Raw genomic sequence first — 25,788 nt, 5'->3', positions numbered from 1 at the left:
AAAGTCTATGGTACCAACTGACTATATCGGGATGCCGGAAGCCACAGCCACTCGGTCTTGGATGGGTTGAGCCTGAGCCTGTTTCTCCCCATCCAGATCTGCACGGCCTCCAGGCACCGGGACATCACATCAAGGGCATCGTTGGGGTGGTCCGGGGTGGAAATGTACAGCTGAGTGTCATCAGCATACAGATGACACTTCACCCCGAAACCACGGATGATCTCACCCAGCAGCTTCACATAAACGTTGAACAGAAGGGGCGAGAGAACCGACCCTTGCGGCACCCCACACACAAGGTGCCTCAAGGTCGATCTCTGTCCCCCTGTCAACATGAACTGTGACCGGTCGGAGAGGAAGGAGGAGAACCACCGCAACACAGTGCCCCCTATCCCCAACCCCTCCAGTCGGCGCAGCATGATACCATGGTCGATGGTATCAAAAGCCGCCGAGAGATCTAATAGGACCAGGACAGAGGAACAACCCCTGTCCCGAGCTCTCCAGAGATCATCCACCAACGCGACCAATGCCGTTTCCGTGCTGTGCCCAGGCCTGAAACCCAACTGGAACGGATCTAGATGAACCGTATATGGAGATAAATATGAATTATGTGGATGTTGAGATAAATTAAGTGAAATGATTTTTATGAAAATAAACTTTGGATGTATAGTGATATTTTGAAGAGAGGAGGGAGCACAAAAGGATGTTAACCAATCGATATACTGTCTGTAATTGCTTGGAATGATGATGTTTTTATGTTCTATTTTTGTTTTAAAATTTAAAAAAATGATTTGGAAGAATATGAATAGAATTAATTTGTATGTTTAAATAATATTGTGATTGGTATTAGAATTTTATATTTAAATATTGAACAATGAAATAATGAAGGATAGTACTGTAATACAAAGGGAACGTCTTTTAATATAATGGTCATGAATAAAAGTTAGAATAAAGACAGAAATAAGAGAAAGGGGGAATATTAGTATACACATTATTATAAGTGTAATGATAAGAGAGAGGTTTAGAAATTGAACAACGGTAGTATGTATGTTTAAACAATATGAAAAAATGAAAGATTATAATTTGATATAAATGTGTATTACTATTAGAAATATATAAACTGGATGAATGTGATAACTATGATTAATAATGTTATTTTATTTGTACTGAAATGTATGGCACCCAGGTATCACACTGTTCACGCATTGATATGTATATCTATATATATAAACACGAAAACCACTCACACTGTAATCACGAAATCTCCAGAACCGTAAAGCCTACAAACTTGAAATTTGCCACGTATGTTCCTCTTGGCTTCTAGGTGCTCACTAAGAAAGGATTCTTTGAAATGACCATCAGAGCATTAGTATTTCCTATATTATGATTAACACACGTACCTTTCGTACCTACGTACCTTTCGCCGTGCCCTTAAGACTCTATTGTTTCAACAGGCTGGGCTGGGCTGGCTTAGAAAATGAATTTTAATTGGGTGTTTGTAGTTTTTTAATATAAGGGCCAAATTTTTAATATATTTTAAACTGTTTTTAAATTTTATGGGTATATGTTGTTTTAGTATGGCTGTACACCGCCCTGAGTCCTTTGGGAGAAGGGCGGTATAAAAATTTAAATAAATAAATAAACACGCTCAGGTGCTAAGGAGTTCTACTTCCCCTCCCCACCTGAAAAGAAATCTGTTCCAAATGCAAAACACAAGCAGAGGACAGGAATTTCACTTTCAGTTTTACTTTCACAGCAGGAAGCAGCTTTAATACAGAACACTTGAGCTAAGCCACAGCCAGGCTCCTTCCTGTCTCCTTCTTGCTCACACAGCAAATACTGTTTCACTTTCCAAACAGCCCTCTGATGCTAAGGTGTTCTACTCCCCCTCCCCACCGGAAAATAAATCTGTTCCAAATGCAAAACACAAGCAGAGGAAAGGAGTTTCACTTTCAGTTTTACTTTCACAGCAGCAAGCAGGGAATAGGATAGGGGAGGCTTCTGTGGGGAAGGCTGAGGGAGAGAAGGGGGTAGGATAGGGGAGGCTTCTGTGGGGAAGGCTGCGGGAGAGAAGGGGATAGGATAGGAGACATTTCGGAAAACCAGAAGCGTCATGGTGAGACTGGCTGGGAAAATACCAGGCTCTAATGAGCCTGGCAAAAACTCGGCCAGACGAACCGCTGTTAGGAGGTCTTCGGACCGGAACTGTCCTGTACGGACAGTGAAGGAGGAGAGACATCTTGGAACAGGCAAGTTCCTTGGAAAGCCAGAGAAAACTCTTTGATCCGACGGTGGGGGGCGGCGGCCATTGAGACCGCCATGAAGCCAGGGCATCCGGAATAAGAATTGTGCAGGAGCAAAGATTTGGACGGAGTATTGGTACCGGGTGAGCGATTGGCCAACTCACAGGTAATAAAGAAAAGAAAAATTGGAAATTTTTAAAGCTATCCCGGCGTGGAAACAGCAGCTAAATAGCGTCGGGGGAAGTTAATTGACAGAGAAGAGAGAAAGCGGAAGTAAAAAACACTAAAGCCCAAAACGGAGTCTGATGTTTAAATCTTAAATGTGGATACTGAATTTGGAGAGACTAAATTTATTATAAGAAGAAGAAACCCAAAAGAAAATACTTTTGGAATAGGATTGGATATAAACTGCAAGGAAAATTTTGAACTTTAAAGGAAGATTAAAGAATAAAGAAAAACCCACAATAGAAAAGCCCTGTTAAAGATTTTAAATTGAACTTGAACTGGAACGTAAAGTTGGAAACTGGAAAATATAAAAAACTTAGAAGAGAAAGAAAGTTAATTGGATTCAATATACAAAACTGGATACTTTGTTAAATTGTTGATTTGGAACTTGTGGATTCTATACAGCCATCTACTGGCAGAAACAAAGTACTACATTGAACACTTTAAATATGGGAAATCTACTGCATCCTTGAAGAATGAGCCGTGAGAGTTTGTAAGGAGGATCTGTTTTTTCAACAACTGAACATTGATAATACAAGAGGCAGAAAACAACAAACTTTAAATTGGAGTTAAAAAGTAACTAGAACGTCAAAGGGCCTGAATAGCTCAACAGACAGAGCTCTGTAATTTAATACCAGCTGTCTGCAATTAAAGTAAGATCGAATCCCGCCAGGCTCAAGGTTGACTCAGCCTTCCATCCTTTCTAAGGTAGGTAAATTGAGGACCCAGTTGTGGGGGCAATAAGCTGACTTTGTATAAATATACAAAAGTATGAAGGCTATTGCTTAACGCATTGTAAGCCGCCCTGAGTCTCCGGAGAAGGGCGGCATATAAATCAAATTAAAAAAAAAATGTGGCAAGAACTAATTGAGATGGTTCAAATGGTACGTTTATCATTTGATGTGGACAGAGAAAAAGCAAGAATTTTTTCAGAGCATAGTCAATGGGATGAACAAGCTACTAATGAGAAGCAAGAAAATAATACTGATGACAAAGACACTGATGAAAAATTAAATGATTACATTGGGAATAGCAATGAATAAGTTTCAATGATTACACTGAGATTAACAGTGCTAAAAATAGAGAGGTCAGAAAGAAGCAGAGAGGAAAAAAGGGGAATAGATCAGCTGAGAATAGAGGGCAATCTAGGCGAGAATTTTTTTTTAATGATTACATTGGGTTTAACAATGTTAAAAATAGAAAATTCAAAGGGGAAAATTGAATGATTACATTGGGATTAACAATGAGGAAACAAGGATGGTAAGGGGAGAAAAGGGGAATAGAACAGAAAAGGATAAAAGAGAGGATAGCTATAAAAAGAAGAAAAAGAAAACAAGAAAATGGGTGGTATATTAGATAGATCAGGAGAAAATGGTTAACGGGAGTAATTAATGGACAGGAGGAAGAGTAATATGAAATATATGCAAAGTAATAATTGTATTAACAATAGTATTAGGATTAATATTGGTGACTATATTATTTGAATAAGAGATTTGGTAAATGAAATGGAAATGAATAAAATTAAAAATATTGGGATTATTAAAATTGAATTTAAATGACAATATATCTGATTTGATATAAAATGATTTATTTAAGGGGAAATTATTGGGATTGTAAAAATTGAATTCTATAAAATGAATTATAAAAACAAAGGTGAAGGATTGTATTGTTTCTGGTGGAGGATATATTTAAGGGATTAAAATATTGAAATTTAAATGAAATGGAAATGAATAAAATTAAAAATATTGGGATTGTTAAAATTGAATTTAACTGACAATATAACTGATTTGAGATAAAATGATTTAATACCCATATAAATAATTATGATAGAAGTAATATTGATGATTATAGTATTTGAATAAGATGAAGTATATTTTGTAACCCTGAAAGTGTAAAAAAATTGTATTAATACTGGGACTGTAAAAATTGAATTATAAGAAAGGAACTATTTGAAGGGGAAAGTTGGAATGAATTTGAAATGGAAGTTAGGTTTACTTAAAAAGGGGGTTATAAAAGTCAATGGGAAGAATTGTATTGTTTTGGGTAAAATTCATTGGCATCCTTCAGTCTCAAGAGACTATGGTATTGTGCTCTGGAAAGAGGTCCTAAAACAGCATCTAGTGTGACTAAAAAGGCAATCCCTTCCACACTGAGGGCAGATACATTCTGTCCCCTGCCCAGCCCCCAGATTTCGCTGGTTCCGGGACTGCCTCTTTGCCTCAGCCTGTGGAACAAGTGTCTCTTCGAATTGGAGAAGGCCAATATACTATTGGGTAAAATGGTAAAATGATTAATGATAAAGATGATGTAAAACAAATATAAAAAAATATATACTTAAAAAGGTCAAATAACAGATAAAGTAGTAAGATAGGATAAAATTAGGTCCATCTTTGGGAAAAATTGACACTAAAGAAATAATTGTGAAAAATTAAATGTTTGAATGACTGTGCCTAAAGTAAAGGGTTTCAACAGATTAAAAAATTGTGATAGGTGAAGATAAGGAGGTGAGGGCGGATGGTAATATTGATTATATATTTTATTAAAAAAAATAGATAAAAGGAGGAAAGTAGAATATTGGCAGAAATTGGAGTATATATAGTAAAAATGGAGAAAATAAGCTGTATGAATTTTGACTGTCAATACTCTATTCAGAAATTATGTATTTTATGTTTGTGTGTCTGAAAAAAAAATAAAAAATTGTTTTAAAAAAAGGATAGGAGACGTTTCTGTGGGGCAAGGCAGAGGGAGAGAAGGGGGCTAGAATAGGGGAGGCTTCTGTGGGGCAAGGCAGAGGGAGAGAAGGGGGATAGGATAGGGGAGGCTTCTGTGGGGCAAGGCTGAGGGAGAGAAGGGGATAGGATAGGATAGGGTTCTGTGGGGCAAGGCAGAGGGAGAGAAGGGGATAGGCTAGGGGAGGCTTCTGTGCGGCAAGCCTGAGGGAGAGAAGGGGAGAGGAGAGGCTGATCGTAACTACTCATTAATTTTCAAGCTGCAAGTGTCGATTTATCAAGCCTGATCACATAGTTTCGTAGCAAAGCACGGGTATCCAGCTAGTATAATATAAAATAAAAAACTTGTTATAAAAAAAGTATTAGCAAAGTGAGTCAGAATATTCATGACTGGGAAGACATGGTAACAAGGTCAGCCAATGAATAGGCATAGCAACTAAGTCAGCCAATTGGGAGCTGAGACAAACTGGAGCCAGGGCGTGTCTTAGTCTGCAGAACTGAGTCTGTGCAGAGAATTTGAAACTGAAACTGTCTGTGCATGCTGTCTGCTGATCTGAGCTGAAATGAAACTGTGAATCTGCTGTTGGTATTGTAAACTTACTTCATGTATTATTGTGTATATAAAGAAGTTAATGAGTCCTGCTGCATCAGTTTATCTGTGTGTGCTTCTGGATTTGATTTTTGCAAGAAACTCTGACAAAGTGTACATATTGTGTACACCCTGTTTAGGGTGACCCACTCCCTTCTTCGGGGGGAAGTGCGGGAAGATCCCTTGCAGGGTCGAGCTGAGGATTTTGTGCAATTCCTGCACGATAAAGTCGCTCGGATTCGGGAAGGCTTGGACTCCGACTGGGTGAGTCCGGGGGAGAAGACGAGGGTAGGTCTTGAGAATATTACCTGGGAGGAGTTTGATCCTGTGGCTCCCGAGGATGTGGACAGGGTTCTGGGTAGGATTAGTGCCACCACATGTTTATTGGACCCGTGTCCCTCCTGGTTGGTACTGGCCTCCCGGGAGGTTACATGAGGCTGGCTCCAGGGGATTATAACTGCTTCTCTGAGTGAGGGTGCCTTTCCCGCCACCTTGAAAGAGGCGGTTGTGAGGCCCCTCCTCAAGAAGCCTTCCCTGGACCCGGCTGAATTAGCTAACTACCGTCCGGTCTCCAACCTTCGTTTTGTGGTGAAGGTTGTTGAGAGTCTGGTGGCACAACAACTGCCCAGGCACCTGGATGAAGCTATCTATCTAGACCCGTACCAGTCAGGCTTCAGGCAGGGGCACAGCACAGAAACGGCATTGGTCGCGTTGGTGGATGATCTCTGGAGGGCTCGGGACAGGGGTTGCTCCTCTGTCCTAGTCCTATTAGATCTCTCAGCGGCTTTTGATACCATCGACCATGGTATCATGCTGCAGCGGTTGAGAGGGTTAGGAATAGGGGGCACCATTCTGCGGTGGTTCTCCTCCTTCCTCTCCGACCGCTCGCAGTTCGTGTTGGCAGGGGGGCAGAGGTCGACCTCGAGACGTCTCGCATGGGGAGTGCCGCAAGGGTCGGTCCTCTCGCCTCTTCTGTTCAACATTTATGTGAAGCCGCTGGGTGAGATCATCTGTGGTTTTGGGGTGAAGTGTCATCTGTACGCTGATGATACTCAGCTGTACATCTCCACCCCAGACCACCCCAACGATGCCCTTGATGTGATGTCTCGCTGCCTGGAGGCCGTGCGGGTCTGGATGGGGAGGAACAGGCTCAGACTCAACCCGTCCAAGACCGAGTGGCTGTGGCTGCCGTGTCCCGATATAGTCAGCAGGTGCCATCGCTGACTATTGGGGGTGAATCTTTGCCCCCCACAGAGAGGGCTCGCAATCTGGGTGTCCTCCTGGACGCACGGCTGTCTTTAGAAGAGCATATGACGGCCGTGGCCAGGGGGGCCTTTTATCAGGTTCGCCTGATCCGCCAGTTGCAGCCCTTTCTGGACCGGGACGCCTTGCGCACGGTCACTCATGCCCTTGTCACCTCCCGGCTGGACTATTGTAATGCTCTCTACATGGGGCTCCCCTTGAAGAGCACTCGGAGGCTCCAACTGGTCCAGAATGCGGCCGCACGGGTGGTTATGGGCGCAACTCGTTGTGCCCGTGTGACACCCCTCCTGCGCGAGCTGCACTGGCTCCCAGTGGTCTTCCGCGTGCGATTCAAGGTGTTGGTTACCACCTTCAAAGCGCTCCATGGCATAGGACCCAGGTACCTTCGAGACCGTCTTCTGCCACCAATAGCCTCCCACCGACCAGTCCGTTCCCACAGAGAGGGTCTCCTCAGGGTGCCATCAGCCAAGTTATGTCAGCTGGTGACACCCAGGGGGAGGGCCTTCTCTGTGGGAGCCCCAGCCCTGTGGAATGAACTGCCCCCGGAAATACGCAAAATCTCCGACCTCCGGGTGTTTCGCTGCGCACTGAAGACCCTGTTGTTCCGCCAAGCAGGGCTATCAACATAATAATTTTAAATTGGGGTATTTTAAATTTTTGGGGTTTTAAATTGGCCAAATCTATTTAATTATTTTAATTTTTAATCATTGTTGTGTCCTGTGTTTTTAAATTGGCTGTACACCGCCCTGAGTCCTTCGGGAGAAGGGCGGTATAGAAATAAAATTATTATTATTATTATTATTATTATTATTATTATTATTATTATTATTATTATTATTATTATTATTATTATTATTATATTATAGGAACACATTCTGCTTCTGTAATTCCTTCAGTAAATTTCAGTATATGAAATTCACTTTCAAAGTCAATGTTTACTAGAGAAATATAGATATACCATCCTTACTAAACTGCTTGCAAGTGTAATTTTGTAAACTGCTTGTAAATGATAGACTAGGACTATAATAATGAAACACCAGGAAAAATATTTATTTATTTATTTATTTATTTATTTATTTATTTATTTATTTATTATATTTATATACCGCCCTTCTCCCGAAGGACTCAGGGTGGTGAACAGCCAAGATCAAATACATAAATATAAAAGTTAAAAACAATTTAAAACCAGATTAAATACTTTGGCCCACAATTAAAAACATCCCATTAAAATCCAATTTAAAATTTAAAACTGTTAAAATTAGGCTAGCCCGGCTTGCTGGAATAACAAAGTCTTCAGGGCATGGCGGAAAGTGTGCAAGTCTGGGATCCTCCATACCTCCAGGGGCAGCTCGTTCCAGAGGGCAGGAGCCCCCACTGAGAAGGCTCTCCCCCAGGGGGTCGCCGGTTGACATTGTCTGACCGACGGCACCCTGAGGATCCCCGCCCTGTGGGAGCGTACTGGCCGGTGGGAGGCTGTCGGTAGCAGAAGGCGGTCCCATAAGTACCCAGGTGCTAAGCCATGGAGCGCTTTAAAGATGTTAATCAACACCTTGAATTGCACCCGGAAGACCACTGGGAGCCAGTGCAGCTCGTGCAGGAGAGGTGTTACACGGGAGCGCCGAGTCGCCCCCATCACCACCCGCGCGGCCGCATTCTGGACCAGTTGGATCCTCTGGGTGCTCTTCAAGGGGAGACCCATGTAGAAAGCATTGCAGTAGTCCAGTTGGGAAGTGACGAGGGCATGAGTGACTGTGCGCAGGGAGTCCCGATCCAGAAAGGGATGCAACTGGCGGATCAGGCGAACCTGATAAAAAGCCCCCCTGGCCACGGCCGTCATATGCTCTTCTAAAGACAGCCGCGCATCCAGGAGGACACCCAAGTTGCGAACCCTCTCCGTGGGGGCCAATGACTCGCCCCCAATAGCCAGCGATGGCACCAGCTGGCTATATCGGGATGCCGGGAGCCACAGCCACTCAGTCTTAGAGGGGTTGAGTCGGAGTCTGTTTCTCCCCATCCAGACCCGCACGGCCTCCAGGCACCGGGACATCACTTCAAGGGCATCATTGGGGTGGTCTGGGGTGGAGATGTACAGCTGAGTGTCATCAGCGTACTGATGGAACTGCACCCCAAAACCATGGATGATCTCAACCAGCGGCTTCACATAAATGTTGAACAGAAGGGGCGAGAGGACCGACCCCTGCGGCACCCCACACATAAGGCGCCTCGAGGACGACCTCTGCCCCACTGCCAACACAAACTGCGACCGGTCAGAGAGAAAGGAGAACCACCGTAATACGGTGCCCCCAACCCCCAAGCCCCTCCAGCATGATACCATGGTCGATGGTATCAAAAGCCCCTGAGAAGTCTAACAGGACCAGGACAGAGGAGCAAACCCTGTCCCGAGCCTTCCAGAGATCATCAACCAATGCGACCAATGCCGTTTACGTGCTGTACCCAGGCCTGAAACCGGACTGGAACAGGTCTAGATAGACAGCATCATCCAGGTGCTGGGGAAGCTGTCGCACAACCACACTCTCAACAACCTTCGACAGAAAGCGAAGGTTGGAGACTGGATGGTAATTCGCCAAAACAGCCGGATCCAGAGAAGGCTTCTTGAGGAGGGGCCTCACCACCACCTCTTTCAAGGCAGAAGGCAAGAAACCCTCACTCAACGAAGCATTAATGATCCTCTGGAGCCAGCCTTGTGTAACCTCCCGGGAAGCCAGCACCAACCAGGAGGGACACGGGTCCGATAAACATGTGGCCGCGCTAAACCTCCCCAGAATCCTGTCCACCCCCTTGGGAGCCACAGGGTCAAACTCCTCCCAGATAATATCCTCAAGACCCGCCTCCATCATCCCGTCTGGATCCACCCAGTCAGAGTCCAAGCCTCCCCGAATTTGAGCGATTTTGTCATGCAGATACTGCGCAAAATCCTCAGCTTGACCCTGCAAGGGGTCTTCCCGCGCTCCCAGATGGAGGAGGGAGTGGGTCACCCTAAACAGGGCAGCTGGGCGGTTATCTGCAGATGCGATAAGAGTGGAAAAATACTTAAATTTTGCCGTTTTTATCGCCACTAGGTAGGTCTTAATATGAGACCTCACCAGTGCCTGGTCGAATTCGGAACGGCTGGCCCTCCAACTGCTCTCCAGGCGTCTTTTCTGGCGCTTCATCTCCCTCAGCTCCTCGGAAAACCAAGAAGCCAAGTGAGTTCAGCTCCGGGTCAGAGGCCGCAAAGGCACGACACGGTCCAAAGCCCCAGCGGCCGCCCTATCCCAGGCGGCCACCAGGTCTTCAGTCGGGCCGTGAGCCAGAGCCTCAGGGAATGGCCCAAGCTCCATCTGGAACCTGTCGGGATCCATCAGGCGCCTGGGGCGGAACCTCCCTGCGGTGGGGTGTAACGGTTAGAAAGTCAAGCCGGAGGAGAGAATGATCTGACCATGACAAGGGCTCAATAACTATATCCCCTATATCTAGATCATTCACCCACTGACCAGAGACAAAAACCAAGTCCAAGGTGTGTCCCCCGTGTGAGTAGGGCCATGAACTAACTGGGTCAGGTCCATGGCCGTCATGGAAGCCATGAACTCCCGAGCTGCCTTAGATGTTTCCCCAATGGATGACAAGTTGAAGTCCCCCATAACCAAGAGCCTGGGGGTATCAACCGCCACCCCGGCAATAACATTGAGCAGTTCAGCCAGGGCCACCGTCATGCGGCAGGGAGCCAGGTACGCAATCAGCAGGCCCATCTGTGCCCTATGACCCCACTTCACAAACAGGGACTCACACCCGGCTATCTGAGGTACAATGGTCTCCCTCGGAGCCAGTCCTTCCTTTACAAGAACTGCCACCCCACCCCGCCCCTACCCTGGGACCTCGGTTGATGGAATGCACGGAAGCCTGGTGGGCACATTTCAATGAGGGGGACCCCCCCCTCTTGGCCCAACCAGGTCTCCGTAATCCCCACCAGATCCACACACCCCTCCTGAACAAGATCACAAATGAGGGGGGCTTTATTTGCCACGGACCTGGCATTGCATAACATCAACCAAAGGCCCGGGCCCTGAGGGTCTATGCAACCTGGGGAACGGGAAAAGCATTGGGGGCCGGAGCGCACCACTGCTCAAAGACAGCGAGTGCGCGTCCCCACCACCAGATATGGCCCCCTGCTCCCACCAAAAGAAAAGAAAAGAAAAGAAAAGAAAAGAAAAGAAAAGAAAAGAAAAGAAAAGAAAAGAAAAGAAAAGAAAAGAAAAGAAAAGAAAAAATGAAAGAAAAGGGTTTTTTTCCCAAACCACTTGGGAAAAACAAGGTTTTTCATTGTTTCTCCTTATTTTCCCCAAGGCCTTAAGGTCTCAGTTTATGATTTGGAGCATATCCTCATTTCTTTTCTTTTTTTTTTTTTGAAAGATTTTTTATTTTTAAACAAAACATAAAACAACCATCATCCATTACAATTACAGAAAGAGTGTCGATCAGTTACAATTCTTTTGTGCTTAATCCCATATCCAAAATTTACAAGTTATTTGTCAATTTATTATATCTCATTGTGTTATTATTCTCATTTAACATTTATTTAACAATGGCATTTATCCCCTAAAAAACCTTATCATATAATTCATTATTACATTTATTTCATATTTCATACTTCATTTCCGTCCTTTCTTATCTAGCCATTGATAAAATAAATCCCATACCATATAATATTGCTTGTCTTCCTGTTCTCTAATTTCAAATGTCAATTTACTCATTTCAGCACATTCCATAACTTTCTTAATAACTTCATCTTCCGTAGGTATATTCTCCTTTTTCCTATTTTTAGCAAATACAATTCTAGCCGCTGTTAAAACATTCACAATTAAATATCTCAGTTCTCTATTATAAAATCCCTAATAAAAATATCTCTGATTTAAAGTCAATGTGTTTGTTATTTTTTCCAACCATTTAGTCCAGTATCTTTTAGCTTCTACACATGTCCACCACATATGGTAATATGAGCCCGGTGTCTGATGACATTTCCAACACTTTTCCGATTTGTTCTTGAACATTCTGGCAATTCTCGTTGGGGGTAAATTCCACCTGTAAAACATCTTATACAAATTCTCCTTATATGCTGGTTGACATTGTCATTTTATAATTTTGCGACCACAATTTTTGCCATTTCTCTAAATCAATTCCATAACCAAAATTTTTCCCCCATGCAATCATTGTTTCTTTAACTTGTTCTTCTTCCAGTTTTACCTCTAATAAATAACCATACAATTTTTTTATTAGTCATCAGAACCTTTTAAGATTTTATCTAAGTTAGTCAAATTATTGTAAAAACCTTCTGTCTTACAATCTTTATCATATCTAGAATGTATTTGCATATACGAAAACCAATCCATCTTTATATCCTGTTCTTCTAATTCTTGCTTCGTTTTAAGTTCACCCTTTTCATTCAATAATTCACTATATCTAACAATTTGTTCCTTTCTAAATGTTATTGAGTATGAGAATGCTTCAATGGTAGATAACCAGACTGGAATTTTTAAATAATGTCTTTTAATCTTCTCCCAAATTGAATAACAATGACTCTCGTATAACATGTCTTCTAAAATACCCTTGTTTTTGTACTCTTGTACCATAAGAAAGCATGCCAGCAAATCATGTCCTTCTAGAGTCAACAATCTAATATTTCTTAACATTATCCATTCTTTAATCCACATCAAATTAGTTGCTTGATAATATAATTCCCAATCCGACAAACCAAAACCTCCTCTTGATCCAACATCTTGCAACAATTTTAATTTTATTCTCGCCTTTTTACCTGCCAAATATATTTTAACACAATTTTATTCAAATCTTCAAAATAATCTTTTCCCAACCTAATTGGAATTGTCTGGAACAAATACAAAATTCTAGGCAATATATTCATCTTAATAGTTGATATCCTCCCTACCAAGTATAATTGCAAATTCTCCCATTTAGCCAAATCTGTCACTATCTGTTGTTTAAGTTTATTGTAATTATTCTCCTTGAGTGTACTGCATCTTGCTGATAAATGTATCCCTAAATACAGGTGAAACTCGAAAAATTAGAATATTGTGCAAAAGTTCATTTATTTCAGTAATGCAACTTAAAAGGTGAAACTAATATATGAGATAGACTCATTACATGCAAAGCAAAATAGTTCAAGCCTTGATTTGTCATAATTTTGATGATTATGGCTTACAGCTCATGAAAACCCCAAATTCACAATCTCAGAAAATTAGAATATTACATGAAATCAATAAAACAAGGATTGTACATAGAACAATATCGGACCTCTGAAAAGTATAAGCATGCATATGTACTCAGTACTTGGTTTGGGCCCCTTTTGCATCAATTACTGCCTCAATGCGGCGTGGCATGGATGCTATCAGCCTGTGGCACTGTTGAGGTGTTATGGAAGACCAGGATGCTTCAATAGCTGCCTTCAGCTCTTCTGCATTGTTCGGTCTCATGTCTCTCATCTTTCTCTTGGCAATGCCCCATAGATTCTCTATGGGGTTCAGGTCAGGCGAGTTTGCTGGCCAATCAAGCACAGTAATCCCATGGTCATTGAACCAGGTTTTGGTACTTTTGGCAGTGTGGGCAGGTGCCAGGTCCTGCTGGAAAATGAAGTCAGCATCCCCATAAAGCTCGTCTGCGGAAGGAAGCATGAAGTGCTCCAAAATCTCCTGGTAGACGGCTGCATTGACCCTGGACTTAATGAAGCACAGTGGACCAACACCAGCAGATGACATGGCTCCCCAAATCAACACAGACTGTGGAAACTTTACACTGGACTTCAAGCATCTTGCAGTGTGTGCCTCTCCATTCTTCCTCCAGACTCTGGGTCCTTGGTTTCCAAATGAGATGCAAAAGTTGCTCTCATCAGAAAAGAGGACTTTGGACCACTGAGCAACAGACCAGTTCTTTTTTTCTTTAGCCCAGGTAAGACGCTTCTGATGTTGTTTGTTGTTCAGGAGCGGCTTGACGAAGAATATGACATTTGAAGCCCATGTCCAGGATCCGTCTGTGTGTGGTGGCTCTTGATGCACTGACTCCAGCCTCTGTCCACTCCTTGTGAAAGTCCCCAACACTTTTGAATGGCCTTTTCCTGACAATCCTCTCCAGACTGCGGTCATCCTTGCTGCTTGTGCACCTTTTTCTTCCACACTTTTCCCTTCCACATAACTTTCTATTAATGTGCTTTGATACAGCACTTTGGGAACATCCAACTTCTTTTGCAATTACCTTTTGAGGCTTTCCCTCCTTATGGAGGGTGTCAATGATGGTTTTCTGCACAACTGTCAGGTCAGCAGTCTTTCCCATGATTGTGATTCTTACTGAACCAGACTGAGAGACCATTTAAAGGCTCAGGAACCCTTTGCAGGTGTTATGGCTTAATTAGCTGATTAGAGTGGGACACTTTGAGCCTAGAATATTGAACCTTTTCACAATATTCTAATTTTCTGAGATTGTGAATTTGGGGTTTTCATGAGCTGTAAGCCATAATCATCAAAAGTATGACAAATCAAGGCTTGAACTATCTCGCTTTGCATGTAATGAGTCTATCTCATATATTAGTTTCACCTTTTAAGTTGTATTACTGAAATAAATGAATTTTTGCACGATATTCTAATTTTTCGAGTTTCACCTGTACTTAACCTTGTTTGTGACCTGCATCTTTGATACTTTCGCCAATTCTTCTTTGTTTTTTTAGCATATTTTTTCTCAAAATCTTCGTTTTATCTTTATTTTCAAACCAGCAACCTTTCCAATGTCTCCTATTTCTCTTCTCATCTCTCTCACTTTTCTTGGTATTTGCTTCAGAACCATAATTTCCTTGCCCCTATATTTCAGTGTTTTCTCTTTTGTAATCTGCAATATTTGCATTTTAATTGATTTCTTGGTGAATCTTATATGAACTTCTCTTGGTAGTTTATTTCTCATTGCGTATCTTGTGTATACTCGATACATCTCGTCAATGCCATCAAACATTTTTTCTTTGATTTCTAATGCTTCTGCCAGGATTTCTATCATTTTTTCTGCCAAGTTTTCTCCTTTTTCTTCTTCAACATTTTGAAATCTTAGATAAAATTCTGATTTGTCCATCTCCCATCCTATTCCAATCTTATTACATTCAACCTCTTCTAATCTATTGTCTATATCTCTAATTTTTTTGTCTCTTTGAGCCATGGTGGCGCAGTGGTTAGAATGCAATACTGCAGGCTAACTCACTGCTCACTCCAGGAGTTTGATTCTGAGTGGCTCAAGGTTCCATACTTCTGAGGCCGGTAAAATGAGGACCCAGATTTTTTCAAGTCTGTCCTCGTACTTTTTCATCATCTGTTGTATGTTCTCCACTTTTCCATCTGTTTCCCCTGTTCTTTGTTCAATCTTTTCTATTTTTAATTTTATATCTTGTATTCCTTGCAAAATCATCTGCATTGTCGCATCCTTCTCTTTCTCATGTTCCTCTTTCTCATAGTTGAAAGGGGGAGAAGTGGAATAATAAAAAAATAGTGCCCACAAAAAAAAGTTAAAAAAGAAATTTTTCTATCTAGTGTAAAGTTCCACAACTGTGTAGTATCCAAAAGTTCTTTTATATGTCTCACTCAGTTTTACAGGTCTCTTTCCAGAGTCACTGCAATCTTCTTCTTTCAAGTTTTAACCGCCTGCCAATAATAGTTTCTCCGAAGAGCACCTGAATAAACAATCCTGTGCACACTCTTTGATGCTCTTCTAAATCTTATCTATAAACAAGCTCAAAGACCTTGAAGTAAAACACAGTTGCTACTTTCTTTCACCAGTGGAAAAAAAAAGAAACAAGAAAAGATACAATGTTTCAATCCACTAGATGGTAGTGTTTCTTGCTCCGTCCACTTTCCCTCTATATCCAATATACAATAAAGCTGAAGAAAAATAAAAAATTAAAATTAAAATTTAGCTAAAAAAGGATTTAACAAAACTAATCCAAAATCTTATAAACTAAAAAGGCACCAAAAATTTAATAATTAAACAAGTCAAAAAAAAAAAAATCTCCCTTCCAATCCAGTCCAGTCAAATTTAAAAAATAAAACTCTCCACAAGCATCCACAAAAAAGAAATAAATTGTATTGCAGGAAAATTAACTTAAATTCAGGCTCAATTCCTCCACTTAACTTCTTCTATCTCCAATTTTAATTATCTTTTCACTCCAGGGTGTTCTTAAAATCTATTTTAAAAGTCTCTCACCAAGTCGTCACACTTTCACTCACTTCTCTTCTGTTCCAGAGCTGTCCCAACTTCAGCAGCTTAATGGCTGCCTCTTCACCGCCAGAAAAAAGGGCTTCTCCTAGATCAACCAGGGACTTTGCGGTGTCCCTGGGATCAACAGGATTGTTCTGTCCCCGTCTCACACACGCACACAAACAGACAGCCGGGGGTTAAATAAACTGGCAGACAACCAAATTCTTTCGATAAGAGGATTGGCAGCAACCCAGTAGCTGCTTGCCAAGACTTTACTCATAAACAAAATACACACAGTTCAAGAATTGTCAAGTCCAGTCCGTAATTAAATCCAAGGCAGATAATGTTGTTTCCAAAGATGCAATGTGACTCGATAGTAGTTAGTTTTGTCCGTCACAGAGTCTGAATGGCCACCTCACCCCCTTTTATACCCTGTGGGGTGTGGTCCAGTGACTCAGCCTAATCTCGGGCACGCCTTTTCTTCTGTTGCGCACGCTTATCTCTGCGACGCTGCCAAGGATCCAGCCAAGACTCATCTCCCTCATTACTGTCCACCTGTGGCTGCGTGGACGTGCTTGGCCCCGGGCCTATCTCTTGACCTTCAGCGGACACCGAAGGCATTGCCAGAGAGGAGGGTCCTGGAGAGGGAGGCCTTGCCAACTCCTCTCCTTCACTCTCGGAGTCCTCTCCTGCCGATGACACAGGCTCAGGTAACGGAGCCACAACAAGGATATGCCCTCCTCTATCACTGTCTCTACAGGACAGTGAGGTCCAAACTGGACCGTCCAGTGGTGGAGATATCAACGGTGATCTCGGAGCACCGAAATCTTCCCGCTGTATCGTAGCGACGTCAACTCCTCCTCCTGCATATCCTCATTTCTTAAAGAACCTATACTTCCTCTTTCACCATTTCCAAGCACAGTTCCAAACAGTACACAGATAGTCCTTGACTTACAACCATTTGTTTAGTGACAATTCAAAGTTACAACAGCACTGAAAAAATTGACTTTTTACTGTTTTTCACACTTGGATTGCAGCATCCCCATGGTTACGTGATCAAAATTCTACCAGGATACCTGGTAGGGGGGGGGAGTCACCTGTCGAGCGTCAAGAAGCACTCGACACCACGAGCAGGAACGCTGAACCGTGGACGTCTTACCTGACGGGGGGGGATTGAGGCAGGCTGCACGGGTGCTGGTGGTGGGATAGGCTGGCGGATAGGCATTACAGCGCACGGGTGTTTACGGGGCTCGTGGGGGTGTGAAAGAGACACGGAGGACACGGAGGCAAGCAGCATGAATGAAGACAGCGTGGATGATGTCATCGGTGTGCGCTCGAAGAGAGACAGTGGGAAATTGAAACTCCGCACAGCTGCCTGCCTTTAGGCAAGACCATATAAAAAGACGTTGGGCGAAGCGTGCGGTAGCCGCGTCTTTGATTCACATTAGCATTCCGACTTCCGCATGAGCTGATTGTCACAAATAAACCAAGTTACTCTAGCCTCCGAGCGTGTTGCTTGTGTCTTTGCGATCACAGTCCAAGAGAAGCCGAGAAATTCAGGCACTTGGCAACTAGCATGTATTTATGATAGTTGCACTGTCCCGGGGCCATGCGATTACCATTTGTAACCTTGCCACCCAGCTTCCAACAATGTTGTGGGCCGTCAGCGGCCTGTGCAGACTGTAGCCGATTCCAACAAGGATGCTGGTGTGGTGCTGCGCCAGCAGCCTGTGCAGCTGGCACTCGAGTCGGACAGTGAGGAGGCTGGAGAAGATGTGGTGCCAGAGGCAGGGATTCAGCCAGGGCCTTCAGAACCTCCAGAAGCTCCTTTAAGTGAAGAGGACGAAGAGGAGGAGCCTCTTCTCAATGCACGGGTGCGCAGAGCTGCCAAAAGGCAGGAGTGGCTCCTCAGGAGGAGGTCTCCTCGAGAGTAAGACTTGGGGCTAATTGGCCACTCCCTTAGCCTATTTAAGGAGGAACGCCGATTGCAGCTAGCTGTAGGGAACAACTTTAGTTCACTCTCCTTCGTGTCTGGATTGCTTCTGGGCTTTCTGCCAACTCTAGTAAGACTGTGATTACCTTATCTTAGAATTCTTGTAGGCTGTTAAGACAGTTTATTAACAGCCTTTGGTTGATAAAGACTGAGTTATTTGAGTAAAATAGAGTAGAGTTTGTGTGTGCTGCATTATTTGGGGTCCATAGCTGGGGCAGAACAAACAAGCAAAGTCAATGGGGGAAGCCAGTTTCACTTAACAACTGCATGCTTCACTTAACAACTACAGTGATTTACTTAATAACTGTGGCAAAAGGGTCATAAAATGGGGTAAAACTCACTTAACTGCCTTGTATTGTTTTTTTAAAATCTTTTGAAGCTTGGGACAAAGATGCCAAAACAATAACTTATTACTTCTTCAAGTGAGAGAAACTGTTCTGGAAGCTTTAAACCAAATTCTGCAACCTGTCTTTAAAAACTGTGGCTATTTCAGCCCCAGCAACTGCTCAGGAACAATGGAAGTAATTATTTACAACAAATAAAACCATTTAGGTAAAGGAAGGTTGCCATAAAGAAATGATGTATCATAGCTAGCAACTGAGTTAAACTGAATTGAATTGAATAAACTGAAAGGAAAATCTCTTAAGTGGCTTCACCAAAATGCATCTCTGAAATGCTCTTCCTGCAAAGACTTGCTTGGATCTAATACTCCCATTTTTTCAGATTTCCTTAGATTTTTAAGGAATTTTTCAAATGCTCAGCTGATTTTTTTATACTGCTTTTTGCTGTTTTCCTGTCCCGTTGTTGAATTTTATTATATCTTACCGCATGTGTGTCAAACTCGATTTCATTGAGGCAGTGGTGGGATTCAAATAATTTAACAACTGATTCTCTGCCCTAATGACCAGCTGGGTGGGCATGGCTGGGTGGCCATGTGACTGGGTGGGCATGGTCAACTTATTGGTCTCACCCTTGGGAAATTTCTTACTCCAACTCACAATAAAATAGCACAATAAAATAGCACTGTTCCAATTGAAGGGACATAATAATAATAGAATAGGTAGAATTAGTGGGACATAATAGTAGAGTCAGTAGAATTGGTTTGACTTGCTGTTTAGCTTCTGTAAGAATTGCTTTGCTAAGAATTGGAATTGCCTCTGCCATTTGCTTCTACCAGCGATCTCACTTCTGTTATCTTGTTTTTGTGTACAACTCAGAGCCTGGTGCGGGTTATGTCATGGCTTGGCAGGGTTACATCGGGCAAATACCTGTGTTGCTAAGCACCCAGCCCCCCTGTTCCTTTCTGCACAGCCAATGCAGGGCTACAAGGAAGGCATGAGCCAGGGGGCCAGAACTGGGTACTAAGCTGATGTCTCTGAAGGTATAAAAGGACGCCATAGCTTCCGCAAGGTGTGGCCTTCCTTACACGCACCTTGTATGTTCATGGAATGGTCTACCCAGCCTTTTGCTTTGATCAAAATGAACGCTGATTCTTTCTCAAGCCTCCGCTTAAGTTCTTCATTTGGCTCATTGTTGACTTAAGCATATCGCCGAACCTTACACAATATTTAGAATAGAATAGAATAACAGAGTTGGAAGGGACCTTGGAGGTCTTCTAGTCCAATCCCCTGCTTAGGCAGGAAACCCTATACCACTTCACACAAATAGTTATCCAATGTCTTCTTTAAAACTTCCAGTGTTGGAGCATTTACAACTTCTGGAGACAAGTTGTTCCACTGATTAATTGTTCTGTCAGGAAATTTGAGGGGCTCCTACAAAAATAAGGGGGTCAAACTACACTGCTCAAACAAATAAAGGGAACACAAGCAGAAGACATCCAAGATCTGAATGAATGAAATAGCCTTATTAAATACTTTGTTCGTTACATACAGTAGTTTTGTGTTCCCTTTAGTTGTTTGAGCAGTGTATAAACTACTGTATGTAAAGAACAAAGTATTTAATAAGGCTATTTCATTCATTCAGATCTCGGATGTCTTCTGCTTCTGTTCCCTTTATTTTTTTGAGCAGTATATTTTCCAAAGCACCAAAAGGCATGACAAGAAACAATGGATGGAAACTAACCAAAGAGAGAAGCAACCTACAGTATGACTAAGAATAAATTTCCTAAGGGTGAGACCAATCAACCAATGGAATAGCTTGCCTTCAGAAGTTGTGGGAGCTTCATCACTGGAGGCTTTCACGAAGAGACTGGACTGTCATTTGTCAGAAATGGTATAGGGCAGTGGTGGCAAACCTATGGCACACGTGCCAGAGGGGTCACTCAGAACCCACTCTGTGGGCACGCGCACCGTCGCCCCAGCACAGACTGGGGATGTCTGGAGACGTCTGGAGAAGGGGCAGCCAGCGTAGGCCGAGTGGTGGAGCTGCCTTGCTTTTTTTTTTTTTTTTAATTTGATTTATATGCCGCCCTTCTCTAGAGACTCAGGGCGGCTTACAATGTGCTCAGCAATAGCCTTCATCCTTTTGTATATTTATACAAAGTCAGCTTATTGCCCCCACAACTGGGTCCTCAATTTACCTACCTTAGAAAGGATGGAAGGCTGAGTCAACCTTGAGCCTTGGCGAGATTCGAACCTGCAGTAATTGCAGGCAGCTGGTCTTAATAACCAGCTTAATAACAGGGTGCCTTAGACCACTGTACTACCAAGGCTTTAGGCGTACAATGTAGCATCCACCTCGCCAACCGAGTCCCAACCTCTGCGCTTCCTCGGACCACTTCTGGAATCAGGCTCCGACCGAGGCAGCAAAGGCGCAGGGGAAGCCTGGCAGCATGTTTACAAGATTGCAGCGTCCAGGAGGGCTGAAGTGCTGCATTTCTATCAGGCCTTGCTGTGAGAAAGCCAGGCTTTCAACACCCATGGCTATAGGTAGGAAGAGAGGGGAGTCTTGGGAGTGGAGCCTTCGGGGCCAAGTCCCTCTTCTGTCCCCATGAAAACCATCCCACCCCACTCGAGTTAAATGCATGTAGGGTGATAGGGTTTGTTTTAAATGGATAAAAAGATCTGTGCTGCTCGTTGTCAAAATCCAAGTGGAAGAGAAGAGGGAAATGGTTTTAGTTTTAAGCATTTTATTTTATTTTTTACTTAAATACTGGGGTAGAGGGGAGTAAGTAAAAGAAGACAAGTTCACCAATCAAGAGTTAAAGTGAAAGTTTATAGTTTACAAAGGAAAACAAGACAGAAATATAATGCTTAAATTCAACTTACTCTGTCTTTATTTTGGCACTTACTGCCTTGTCCTGTAAATGTGTTTGGTTTCATAATGTTGTAGAATAAAGGAGACATTATTCAATCTTGCTAATCTGCATTTGCATCTTAGAAAAACAGGCTAGTGATGGGTGAATAGATGCATAAAATTATGTAACGTCAAGCCCCTTAAATGTGGCAATTCTGTGAATACATGGGAGACTTTAAAAAGGTATTCAAATTGAATGCAGTACAATGTCTTTACTAGGGTTCCAGATCTGATGGGGAACACTTCAGAGAACCAGAACACTGTGACGAAAGTTTACACTTTTCCGTATCTATGCTGTCATTTAATGGTCATTTGGAGTTTTGCCCTCCCTTCTGGAAAAAAAACACTTCTCATGGAAAAACATATACAAGAAAGAAAACAGAATTATGAACACAAAATTAACTGGCTTTAATTGTAACTTAGAAATTCACATTATGTTATACCTTGGCTTTTTTTAGGGAGCTGAAGGTGACAACTACTTCCTCCAATTTTTTTCAATTTTTGTCACAAGACATAAGATCAGAAAAAGTGGTTTCAATTACTAGTGATGGGGCACCTTCTATGGTGGGGGCAACATCTGGTTTCATATAGTTCTTAAAATGCATTTAGAAAATTCTACAACATTTCCAGACAATCCTACAAGCCATCAGAAAATCTACAAGGAATTTTCTAGCATTGTAGCAGCTGCAAAGGTGAATTTTAGTAACAGATTTTTACAGTTCCTTAAGATGGAGGCAACCCTGTGTTTTCTTACTTCTCCAGATAAAGCCAAATTTGAAGAACTTCATCTTTCCTGCTTACACTGGTTAGATTTAGGAAATCTGGAAATGGAGCTACTGGAATTTCAAGAAAGCTCTATCTGGAAAAATAAATTCTATGACCTGCGTGAAACACTTGAGAAGATAGAAGGGATGACAAAGGACAGCACAATTAGTTCTGAAAATGAAATCTTTAAAGTGTAGAATTCTCTGCCAAATAATTTTAAGTCAATGAAAGCACTTGGGATTGCTTTCCTTACTTTGTTTGGATCATCTTATGCGTGTGAGCAGCTGTTTTCAGCTTTGAATTACATCAAATCTGACACCAGAAACAGACTAACAGATGACCTGAGTGCTGCATGTGTTGCTCTCAAACTTACAAAGTATGAGCCAAGGTTAGACAAATTATCAGCATGCATACAACAGCAAAAATCACATTAATTGTTCAAAAACATGCCAAATGCAAACTTTTACCTTTCAATAAAAAGTTGTTTGTATCATTGAAAGCTCTGTTATTGTGATTTTCTTTTAAGACAAAAGATGTTAATCACGTATGAGTTGTTTTTTCTAAACTAAAACCTCAGTTTTCAGGTTAAATTGCCGTGTTGGCACTTTGCGATAAATAAGTGGTTTTTGGGTTGCAGTTTGGGCACTCGGTCTCTAAAAGGTTTGCCATCACTGGTGTAGGGTCTCCTGCTTGGGCGGGTGTGTGTGTGTGTTGGACGAGATGACCTACAAGGTCCCTTCCAACTCTGTTAATCTTTATGATCTGTAAGATTCTATTGTTTCTGTGCTGACTGCATTCCTGCGGTTTTGTTATCGCAACTAAATGGTTCTTGGTTGTCTGCCCAGGCTGAGCTATTAACTGAAGGGAGAGAGAAGGGGGAAAAAAAAACTCTCTTGCACTTTAAGCCTGAGTTTTAAAGGGGCTAGAATTTTTCTGTTGAGGAAATGGCTATGTGGTTATTTCTTCTTTTTCTTTTCCCTTCCTTTGGTTAATTACAAATGAGCAGGAACCTCTGAGGTGTGTGTGAGCTACTGGAATCAACAGGCAGGCAGGCAGGCAGGCAGCCTTGACTATTCAGCCGGTTCGCAGAACTCCAAAGAGTTAACAAACTCCCGAACCAGTGTAAACCGGTTGAATCCCACCACTGCACTGAGGGCTGTATCAGGGTTCTGCTTGACCTTGGGGGGGTGAGGGTGTGTGTGGCCAGGGTGGGTGTAGCCAGGATGGGTGTGGCCAGCTCATCACTCATATGGGGGGGGGGGTTTCCTGTGGTAGCCCAAGTGCTAAGGCAGGACTTCCCTCAGACCCTCCCTGCCTCTCATTATAATCTCCTTCCTTCCTTTTTTCCTTCCCTCTTCATTTTCCTTTCTTCTTCCTTCCCCTCTTTCCTTCTTTTTCTTTGTCTTTCCTCTTTCCCTTTCTCCTTTCCTGTCCCTTCTTGGATGCTCAAATGTAAAAGGGAAAACATTTCTCCTTTTGTTTGTTTTGCTAGCCCTCTGCATTCTGAGTGCTTCCCTTTCACTGAGGATGCCAGCCCTCTCGCTGAACTGCCCTCTCATCAGGCATGGAGGCAACAGAGGGGAGGGTGGACAAAAAGGGAAGTTGCTGCTCCACAGGTTTTGTTTTTTTTAACCTGCCAGAGGCTCCGGACACAGGCTTCCCATTTTGATCCCTCCATCGTTGCCTCTGCGTGGCTCTCCACTCACTTCTCCCAGTCCTGCACACGTTTGTGTGTGTGCATGCGGGGGGGGGGGGGGAGGAGGTCTCCGGCAGCTGGGGCTCCGCAGCCTGCTGCGACCACCGGGCTGGCCCTCCAAAAAGCAGGTGTGATGGTGGCACCGGCAGCAGGCAGAGTGGGGGGGAGGCACGTAATGCGGACCACCGGACATGCCTGCTCCATCCCACATGGCAGGAACGAGTGGGCTGCTGCCCGGCACATCCAGCAGGCTGGACCGCATACCTCTCCCCTGTGCCTTTGTCTTTGGCTGCTGCCGCAGGCCAAGACAAGGTGAGGTAGGGGGTGGGGCAGCTGCTGCCAGACACCATCAGCCCGTCTACTCTGTCCAGTCTGTTTTTGCTTGTGGTTGGAGAGCAGGTTGCCGCTGGTCATCTCGTCCCCCTCGCGGGTGTTGCCCTTGGCTCGCATGTGGAGAACGTTCCCCTCACACACCCAACGCACCTCGGCACCGCTGTGGGCCACTGCCACCACCGAGGCCACCAGCAGCTTGCACAGGTCTATTAGGCCGCTGCCATCGCCACCCAGAGCACCACCCCAAAGGAGGCGAAGCAGCCAGCTAGAAAGGCCGAGTAGAGGTGGTAGAGCATTCCCAGGCCCAGCAGGTAAAAGGCAGCCACAGCTGGGAAAACCGGATCCCCATCAGTGCCATGGCCACCCAGGCCCACCCAGGATCGCGTGCCTCCCCCCATCTCTGCTGGGCCTGGGCAGCCATGGCGCCAATGTGGATTTTCAATGGATTTTTCAAAAAATAAATTACTTAACAAATGTCTCAGCAACAGAAATTTTGGACTCAATTTTAGTCATAAGTCAGGGACTACCTGTATGTACAATATTTTTCTTCTTGATAAGAATGTGTACTTTAGGGGGCTTCCGGTTTGGCTTCCGTCGCCGCCAGACGGTCCTTTGAGACCGCCAGCCCCGTCGCCCGTAAAGAGCCGCCTTTACAGCTGAAAGGCGGCTCGAAAAACTCCGTTTCCATAAGGAAACATGAGATAGAGCCGGCGAGGGCAGGTAGAGCCCTCTGCGAAGTCCCCAGAGTTCTTTTTTACCTCTGGGGAGGAAGCAGGATGAGGCTCTCTATTTTCCTCGCCGCTGCTCCGGGCTTCGGGAGAACTCTGCGCTTTGCAGAGCCAGGCGATGGGACCAGACCAACTAACGAAAACTAACAGACTCTCTGAACAAGTAGGATGAAATCCGGACCTGGGACCCTAAATTGCAAGTACTTCTAACAACCCTAAGACTGACTTTAAAAGTAAAGAAGAGTGGAAGGGGGGAAAAAAGAAAGTTTAAAATGGTGACTGGCTGAGGCTTGAGAAGAAAGCTGAAAGTGAAAGTCCTTCCGTTTGACTAGTTTAATATGTTACAAAGTAACTGAGACAACAGCACTGGCTAGAAGTGAAGAGAAAAATTCTTATTTCATGCTTCTTCCTTCTTAGAGACTTGATATTGATATTGTTTGGAGAGACGTTTTCTTCTTTAAAGGGGAAAAAAAATCTGCTTGTGTGGCAGGATGGCGTTAAAACTCACAAAGCCAGACAACCAAGCTGTGGTGGGGGGCTCCCCCATTTATAAACCACATGAACAAGTTTTGAGCTTGCAGATGCAGAGGAATGGCTTTAAAGATCTAACGCAATTTGTATTGGAGGAGATGGCAAGACATGATGAGATTGTGAACCAGAACCTTGAAAAATTTAGACAGGAAATTAAAGAGTTGGTTCAACAAAAGTATGATAAATTCAAGCAACATATGATAA

The sequence above is a fragment of the Pituophis catenifer genome, unplaced genomic scaffold, assembly GCF_029215685.1.
Source record: "Pituophis catenifer annectens isolate HBS135680 unplaced genomic scaffold, rPitCat1.0.hap2 SCAF_5, whole genome shotgun sequence".
NCBI lineage: Eukaryota > Metazoa > Chordata > Lepidosauria > Squamata > Colubridae > Pituophis > Pituophis catenifer.
This window is presented reverse-complemented; position numbering follows the sequence as displayed.